General features: G+C 39.9%; 1 protein-coding gene across 1 annotated transcript in view; it reads right to left on the minus strand.

The window, feature by feature from the left end:
• LOC143020548 (filamin-A-like) overlaps positions 1 to 278 on the minus strand; it is a gene marked incomplete at its 3' end in the record, with an annotated part of 284067 nt that extends 283789 nt beyond the window's left edge. Inside the window, 1 exon segment of the mRNA XM_076176979.1 lies at positions 1 to 278. This exon segment is cut by the window's left edge and continues 900 nt beyond it.
• Between the last annotated feature and the right edge of the window lie 7222 nt (positions 279 to 7500).

Below are 7500 nucleotides of genomic sequence, written 5' to 3' on the forward strand. Positions count from 1 at the left end.
GAACGGGGCGGGTGGAGGGATAATTATATATACAGAAATGTTTCGTCACTGAACGGGCGTCCCTCCTACCTCCCGCACTACAAGCTTCACACTGCGCTGCTGCGCATTCTCAGCAGTCATTGGTGGTCTCCGTAGCCACCTCCCCATCCCCTTCCCCATTCACCAACCACTCAAAATTTCCAAGTCATAATTGAATTCGCACCACCTATACACAAACAAAACACAGACTCTTGGGCTTATTAAAAGTTGAATTGCTATATGATTTCGATTACAAAATGAAGCTCTTGAAACTAATGTAGTCGTCGGTGGAACACACTAACCTCGAACAAAAACTGAACAGTTGTCAACCACAACTACCTGGATGGTGTTGCCATACGGCGAGTCAAGGGATGGAGTGCTTGCACCTCCAGGAGTGAAGTCTTCTTCCACCACGGCAGAAGTTTCTATAAATAGGTTATTCCCAGTGCTGTAGTCATTCCATACGGCGTCGAGTAGGCAAAAAAAAAAAAGAAAAAAAAAAAGAAAAAAAAAATCCTAGCAAGTAATAATTCTTTTATGTTACTCGGGTCCCATATATATAGAAAAATAGATAGATAAATATATTAAACAATTATAAGTCTGGGTTTGAAAAAATTCTAGGCTAGCCAGCAGCATTTAACCCAATGCAATTTTAGAATTGCAGTAAAAGCAATTTATGTCAAATTTTCGAGTGGAATTGGTGCAATTTGGTACTAAATTAGTTTTTACAAAATTTGGTGACTATAGCCTAAATTATTCTACTTATTTTATACATGAATGAAGGAGTGATTATACCAACAGCACTGTAGGAGGCAGAAACATGGAACATAAGAGAGGAGAGAAGGAGTTTGAATGCCTGAGAAGTATGATAGGGGTTACTAGGCTAGAGTGAGAAATGAGGAGATGAGGAGGAGAACAGGGATGGAAAGGGAGTTGGGAGATAGGGTTGATGAAAGAGTATTGGGATGACTTGGGCACATGGAAAGAATGAGTGAAGAAAGATTAGTAAAATAGTTGTGAAAGGCAGAGGTAGGGAGTGAACATGAGGGGGCGACCTAGGATGAGATGGATGGATGGATGGGGTAAAAAGGCCATTGGGAAAGAGGGGAATGTCTTTTGAGGAAGGACGGGAGAGGACAGAAGATAGGGGTGAATGGAGAATGGTTGTGTATGGATGATGCTGTGATGCATGAGGGGGTGTTGGTGGGGGATGAGGGGTGAGAGAGTATGTATGAGAAATAAATTGACGCAGCCCGAAGGGGTTTCTCATGAGGGGACGGAAAGGGGGGGGAGGTCGCCGATTTAATTAATCTGCCTTGCTGTGGATGTGCTGTCTTGCGACACTGCTTCTGACCCAGGGCAGTGAACAAGAAGCAGGGATGACCCGTTATCCAGGAGGTGCCAAGATAAGAAGGAGGGAAGAGGGTAGAGGGGAGTGGACTATGTAGGGGATGGAATGGGTGGGAGTGGTTTCTTTGCCTTTGCTTTTTGGCTACCTCTCGTGTAAAGGGGCAAAAGCCTTTTTGCATATGTATGTATGTATGTATATATGTATGTATGTATGTACGTATGTATGTATTTATGTATGTATGTATGTATGTATGTATGTATGTATGTATGTATGTATGTATGTATGTATGTATGTATGTATGTATGTATGTATGTATGTGTATGTATGTATGTATGTATTGCATGCATGTATGTATGTATGTATGTATGTATGTATGTATGTATGTATGTATGTATGTATGTATGTATGTATGTATGTATGTATGTATGTATGTATGTATGTATGTATGTATGTATGTATGTATGTATATATGTATGCATGTATGTATGTATGTATGCATGTATATATGCTCATTTAACATGTTTATAATTTATACTCTTATATCTATAAGATCCATATTTTCTTATTGCATATATTTCTATATTTTCAGATAGCTTCAAAAGGCTGCCGGCACCCCCCTGACTCCTGTTTTATATACAGCAATTATATAAAAAAGAGAGGCAAAAAAATCTCCTTGGAAACGTAGGTGAAGGTTTGTGAAACCTACCAGAAGTACTTCGGGATGACAGTTTGGGACCAGGACAAGCCCTAGGCCCCTCATTATAGTTGTAAGCACTGTAAGAAGACGCTGGATAGGTGGCTGCGAGGTGATTAACGGTCTCTGAAATTCTCCAACCCACGGGTCTGGCTAGAGCCATCAGACCACTCCACAAACTATTTTTTTTTTTTTCATGGTGGATGTTAGTAAGCGGCAGAAAGGAAGGAATGCTGATGCTGTGCATTACCCAGATCTCCCATCATCAATTGCTCCAATTCCTCACTAATCTAAATATTCCGTCTTAGTACCACCTGCTCCAAGTGAAGTCTAAGACAAGTATTTTGATAAAGAGAAGATATATGCTGAGGAATTGGCAGGATGAAACGGTGGAACGTGGCCAAGGAGGAGGTGCAGGTTCCAAGTCAGAGAAGTTTGAAGTCTGTCTTTCTCCACAATGGAAAGAAGCTCCTGACGCTGCCCTTAACCCATTCAGTCTGCCTGAAGGAAGACTACTACAGTGTGAAAGTCCTGGAAGCTCTGTAATACAACCAGTACGATTGGGAAATCATTGGAGACTATAAGATGGTAGCTTTCCTGCTTTGTTTCCAGGGAGGCTTTATCAAATTCCAATGCTTCCTCTGCCTTTAGGACAGCAGAGCCACCTCCGTCCACTACAGCAGGAAGAACTGGGAGCAGCGAACGGAATTTGTAGTTGGGACCCGGAACATCATGTGGGAGCCACTGGCTGATCCCAGGATTGTGCTCATGCCCCCATTGCACAATAAGTTTGGGGAAGCAGTTCGTGAAGGATCTCAACCAGGAATCAGCCGCTTTTAAGCACCTTCTTAAGTTCTTCCCCATGTTATCTGAGGCCTAAATCAAAGGTGGACCTCAGATAAAGAAGGCGCTTAAATCTACAAAATCAAAGGTAGACCTCGGATAAAGAAGGCGCTTAAATCTATCGAGTTCTATAATAAGTCCAGTAGGATTGAAAGAACAGCATGGAACTGTTTCATAACAGTTGGCAAGGGCTTCCTGAGCAAACAGAGAACTGAAAACTACCAGCAGCTGTAGCAGGATCTGGTAAAGGCTTTTGGCGCCATGGGATACAGGATGTCCCTTAAATATCATATGCTGGACGCTCACCTGGACAAATTCAAGGACAATATGGGCACCTACTCAGAGGAACAAGGCGAGCGATTCCACCAAGATGTGAAGGAGATAGAATGAAGGTACCAGAGCCACTACAGTGAGAAATTTATGGAGGACTATATCTGGGGGCAGGTGAGGGAGTACGACCTGGACACAAATGTAAGTCCAGGGAATCCAGTCATCTCTGACATGTTTAAGTTGCTTTATAGCTGTTATTTGTTTTTACTTGTTTGTTTTTAATAAGTTTGTGTCATAAAATAATTACTTATTCTGTTGACTTAATTATCAATCGAATCAGCCATCCTGAGCCCACTGCTGAACAAAGGCCTCCTTCATAGCATTCCATGACTCACACGACCGCGCCATCCTCTGCCACGTCACTCCTACAAACTTCTCGACCTCGTCTCTCCATCTGGTCTCCCTCTTCCACGCTTCCTATCTCGCGGGGTCCACTCCATCGCGGCGTCCACTCCATCGCTCATCAGTCGTTCGCACCAACTTACCTGCCCAATTCTACTTCCTCTCTTTTACTGCCTCTACAATATCTTTCACTCTAGTCTGCTCTCTCACCCAACTTGCTCTCTTTCAGTCTCTCAGTGTTATTCCCATCATTGATCTCTCCATTCTCCTCTGTGCAGTTCCTAGCTTTGTTTCCATCGCCCTCGTCAGCTTCCAAGTCTCACACCCGTAAATTATTGCTGGTAGAATGCTATTTCAAACATAAAGGTAGAGAGTCTCTCAGGATTTCATTATACTTACCAAACACTTTCCAACCAATTGTAATGCGTGTGTTAGCTTCGCTGCCACTAACACTTAGTCACTTGTGTTATTATTCCGTAGGTCCCATGCCTTCTCCTTCACTTGTATGTTTCCACCAAATCTTCTATAATCAGAGTTAAGTTTCTTGATGGGTTGAATTAAAATGGAGGTATAGTTTTCTCGTCTTATTTTCTTCTAAATAATACACTTGGTTCTTCCAATTACACCAAGGGACTCCCCCAGGGATCCTCTTACATCCCACCAAGCCGCCTCTGCTCCGACGTCACTATTTAATTCATCCAATAACTTTGAACGTTACAAATAAGTGCCACCCTTTTAGGGCGTGACTTTACCTCCATGCACCAATAATTTTTCTCCTCCTCCACCCTTTTCTCCAATCAGAAAGACTGTTATACTGTCACTAGAATTCTTGTTTACGCAAGCAATTTGTCGCAAGCAGAACGAGCTCTGTGTTTACATTCAGTCACATCAGCACCTCTCGATATCCTAATCTATATTTACAAATATCAGACGGTAAGCTGGAATATGCAACTCTCTACAATTCTGCAACTTGCAGTCGGCCATTGTATCATAACAGCCTAATATAAAATTTACATTTTTCACCTACCTAAATGTCTACCTCTATCTACCGGCCTATTACAGTGTCTTTTTATTTCATTATCATGATGTTTCGTCACTTTCACCATCTGGCCTATATAATTATACTTTTGAACTTCCTCAAGATTCTCATCATCAATTACAAGCTCTTTGCTTTGAACCTTCGTGTTGAACATTACTTTGGTTTTGCTCTTATTCGTTTTTAAACTTACTTTGAGACTTTCCTTGTTTAGATCGCTCAGCATATCTTGCAAGTCTTCTGCACTTTCTAAAATAAGAATAATGTCATCCGCAAATATTAGGTGGTTCAAATATTCGCCATTAATCTTCGAGCCTTTCTTTTCCCAACTCAACCTTCTGAAAATATCTTCTAAACAAGCTGTAAATAGTTTGGGTGAATTTGTATCGCCTTGCCGTACTCCTTTCTAGATCTTGATCTTTTCTGTATCTTTATGTAGTCAAATAATATGCGGTACCTTTCGCATAAATATTTCCTAAAACTCTTATGATCTGTTCGTTTGTACCCTGTTTGCGTAGCGAGCTTAGTATTGCTATTTGTTCTACCGAGTCAAATGCCTTCTCGTAATCTACAAAAGCTAAACACAGAGGTTATATTGTATTCTGTCGTTTTCTCGATTAGTTGGTTTATCGCCAGCAAATGGTCTAGAGTTGAATATCCGCTTCTAAAGCCTGCCTCTTCTCTCCGTTGGTTTCCATCTAAAACTTGATTTAGTCTATTAGTAAGGATCTTGGATAATACTTTATATACGTTTGATAGCAAGTTAATCGGTCGATAGTTACTAAGGTCCTTCTGGTCTCCTTTTTTAGGAAGCAAAATCACTATAGCATTGCACCAAGCATCAGGAACGCTTTCTTGACGTAAGCACTGGGTGTACAACTGAGCTAATTTAATATGAACTATTTTACCTGGGTCTTTCAACATATCTATTGATATACCATCTTCCCCTGGTGCTTTTCCACGTTTCATAGTTTTTAGAGCAAATTCTACTTCTTCCTTTGTAATCTCTGGTACACTACTAACGTCTACACATGAATTTACTGACTCAACTACGGTCTTCGACGAGTAAAGCTCTTGGTAAAATTCTTCTACTATTTTTACCATTTTGTCTCTACATTTAATTATTTCTCCTTATCTATCTTTCAAACATATCATTTCCTGTCTTCCTAAAGCATGTCTGCGCTCGGTCACTTTAATACTTTTACCTTTCCATATAGTTTCCTCTATTTCATCCATGTTTCTCTATCTTTTCTTTAATCTCTGTCTTTTGTTGATAAGCTTGTTTAGTTCTACTTTTTCTATTTCGTTTCTCCTGCTTTTAATCTGCATGGTCCTTCTTCTTTTAATTAGGTCATTTGTAGCTTTGGAGTATTTCCTTTTTCTACTGTTTTTTGTGCTTCCTACTTTCTCTGTTGATTCCTTAATGATATTCACTAAATTCAAATTAATATCTTCCACGCTGTCCTCGTTGGTTCTTAGAGCTTCGAATCTATTTTTAGTTTCTAACTGAAATTTCTTATTATTATCCTTAACCTTTGCAAGGCTTATTTTCTTTTTCAAAACTAGTTTCTTTCTCTCGGCTCTGAAACTGAATTTAGCTGTGCAACCTACAATTCTATGGTCACTACCTACGTTGACTTTATCTATTACCGTAACATTGCTAACGCTTTTGCTCTCATCTCCTAATATGAAGTCTATTTCGTTCTTTGTTGTTCCATTTGAACTTCTCCACATCCATTTACGACCTACAAGATTTTGAAAGAAAGTGTTCATTATCCTCATATTGTAGTTCTCTGCAAAAATTTACTAACATCTCGCCTCTGTCATTTCTTTCACCTACTCCACACTTCCCAATGCACGTCTCATCTCCCATCTTCTTCCCTACTTTAGCATTAAAATCTCCTATTACCAAAATGTACTTCTTTTTTTCTTGATCCATTACTTGACTTAAATCACCATAGAAGGACTCAATTTCCTCGTCTGAACTTTGTGAAGTTGGTGCATAAACCTGAACTATTTTTAGAATGTAACTTTTACACAGCGTAATCATAATCCAAGCTACCCTATCCGATAAACTACTGATTTTGACTACGTTACCAGCAACCTCTCGGTTGATCAAGAATCCTACTCCACTAGATCTTTCTTTGTCCTTACCTCTATAGTAGAACAGGTGGTGACCATCTTGTAATTGTATCAGCTTTTCTTTTATTCTTCGGACTTCGCTCAGTCCTACGATGTCCCACTTGATGCTGTCTAATTCTTCCATTAAACTCTGTGGTCTTCTGAGAGACTTCTTACGTTGTAAGTATAGATCCTCATTTTCTTCATGTTGTTAAATGTCCAAGACTTGGATCTGCTTGGACAGTGCTTACTCACATTCGGTGGCACACTGCGGTTGGACCTTTAGGAGACGATGATCAAACAGGAACGCCCGGTTTTGTTTTGATTGTACTATCCATATTCATGTTGGCTATGAAGGAGGGTTGGCAGTAATCTCACCTCCTTACCAACTGGTTTCTGGTGAGATATTTCTCTGATGTCATCTTATTCATTATATTCGGTGAAGCCCTATATCTATAGTGTGCCCAATGGTCCACGCCGTCATTATGACGGTACCCCATATATCTATGAGGAATTTCCCTGTTTGCCATCAGGGACGTGCCAGTTAGCAGTGGGTCCTGCGACCGTGTGTAGAAATGATAAATTTAAAAAATCTTGATCATTTTAAAATTTATAATTACCAAACTCCTGAACACAAACACAAACTTCTAATTGAATAATTTATATATATATATATTTTTTTATAATAATGGGATATAACAGACCATGAAATGACACTTAGAACCGGAGAACTAAAAGGTGTTACATGATGTTATCAGCATTTTA

This window comes from Oratosquilla oratoria, chromosome 40 (genome assembly GCF_046742065.1).
Source record: "Oratosquilla oratoria isolate Oo_2021 chromosome 40, ASM4674206v1, whole genome shotgun sequence".
Taxonomy (NCBI): domain Eukaryota; kingdom Metazoa; phylum Arthropoda; class Malacostraca; order Stomatopoda; family Squillidae; genus Oratosquilla; species Oratosquilla oratoria.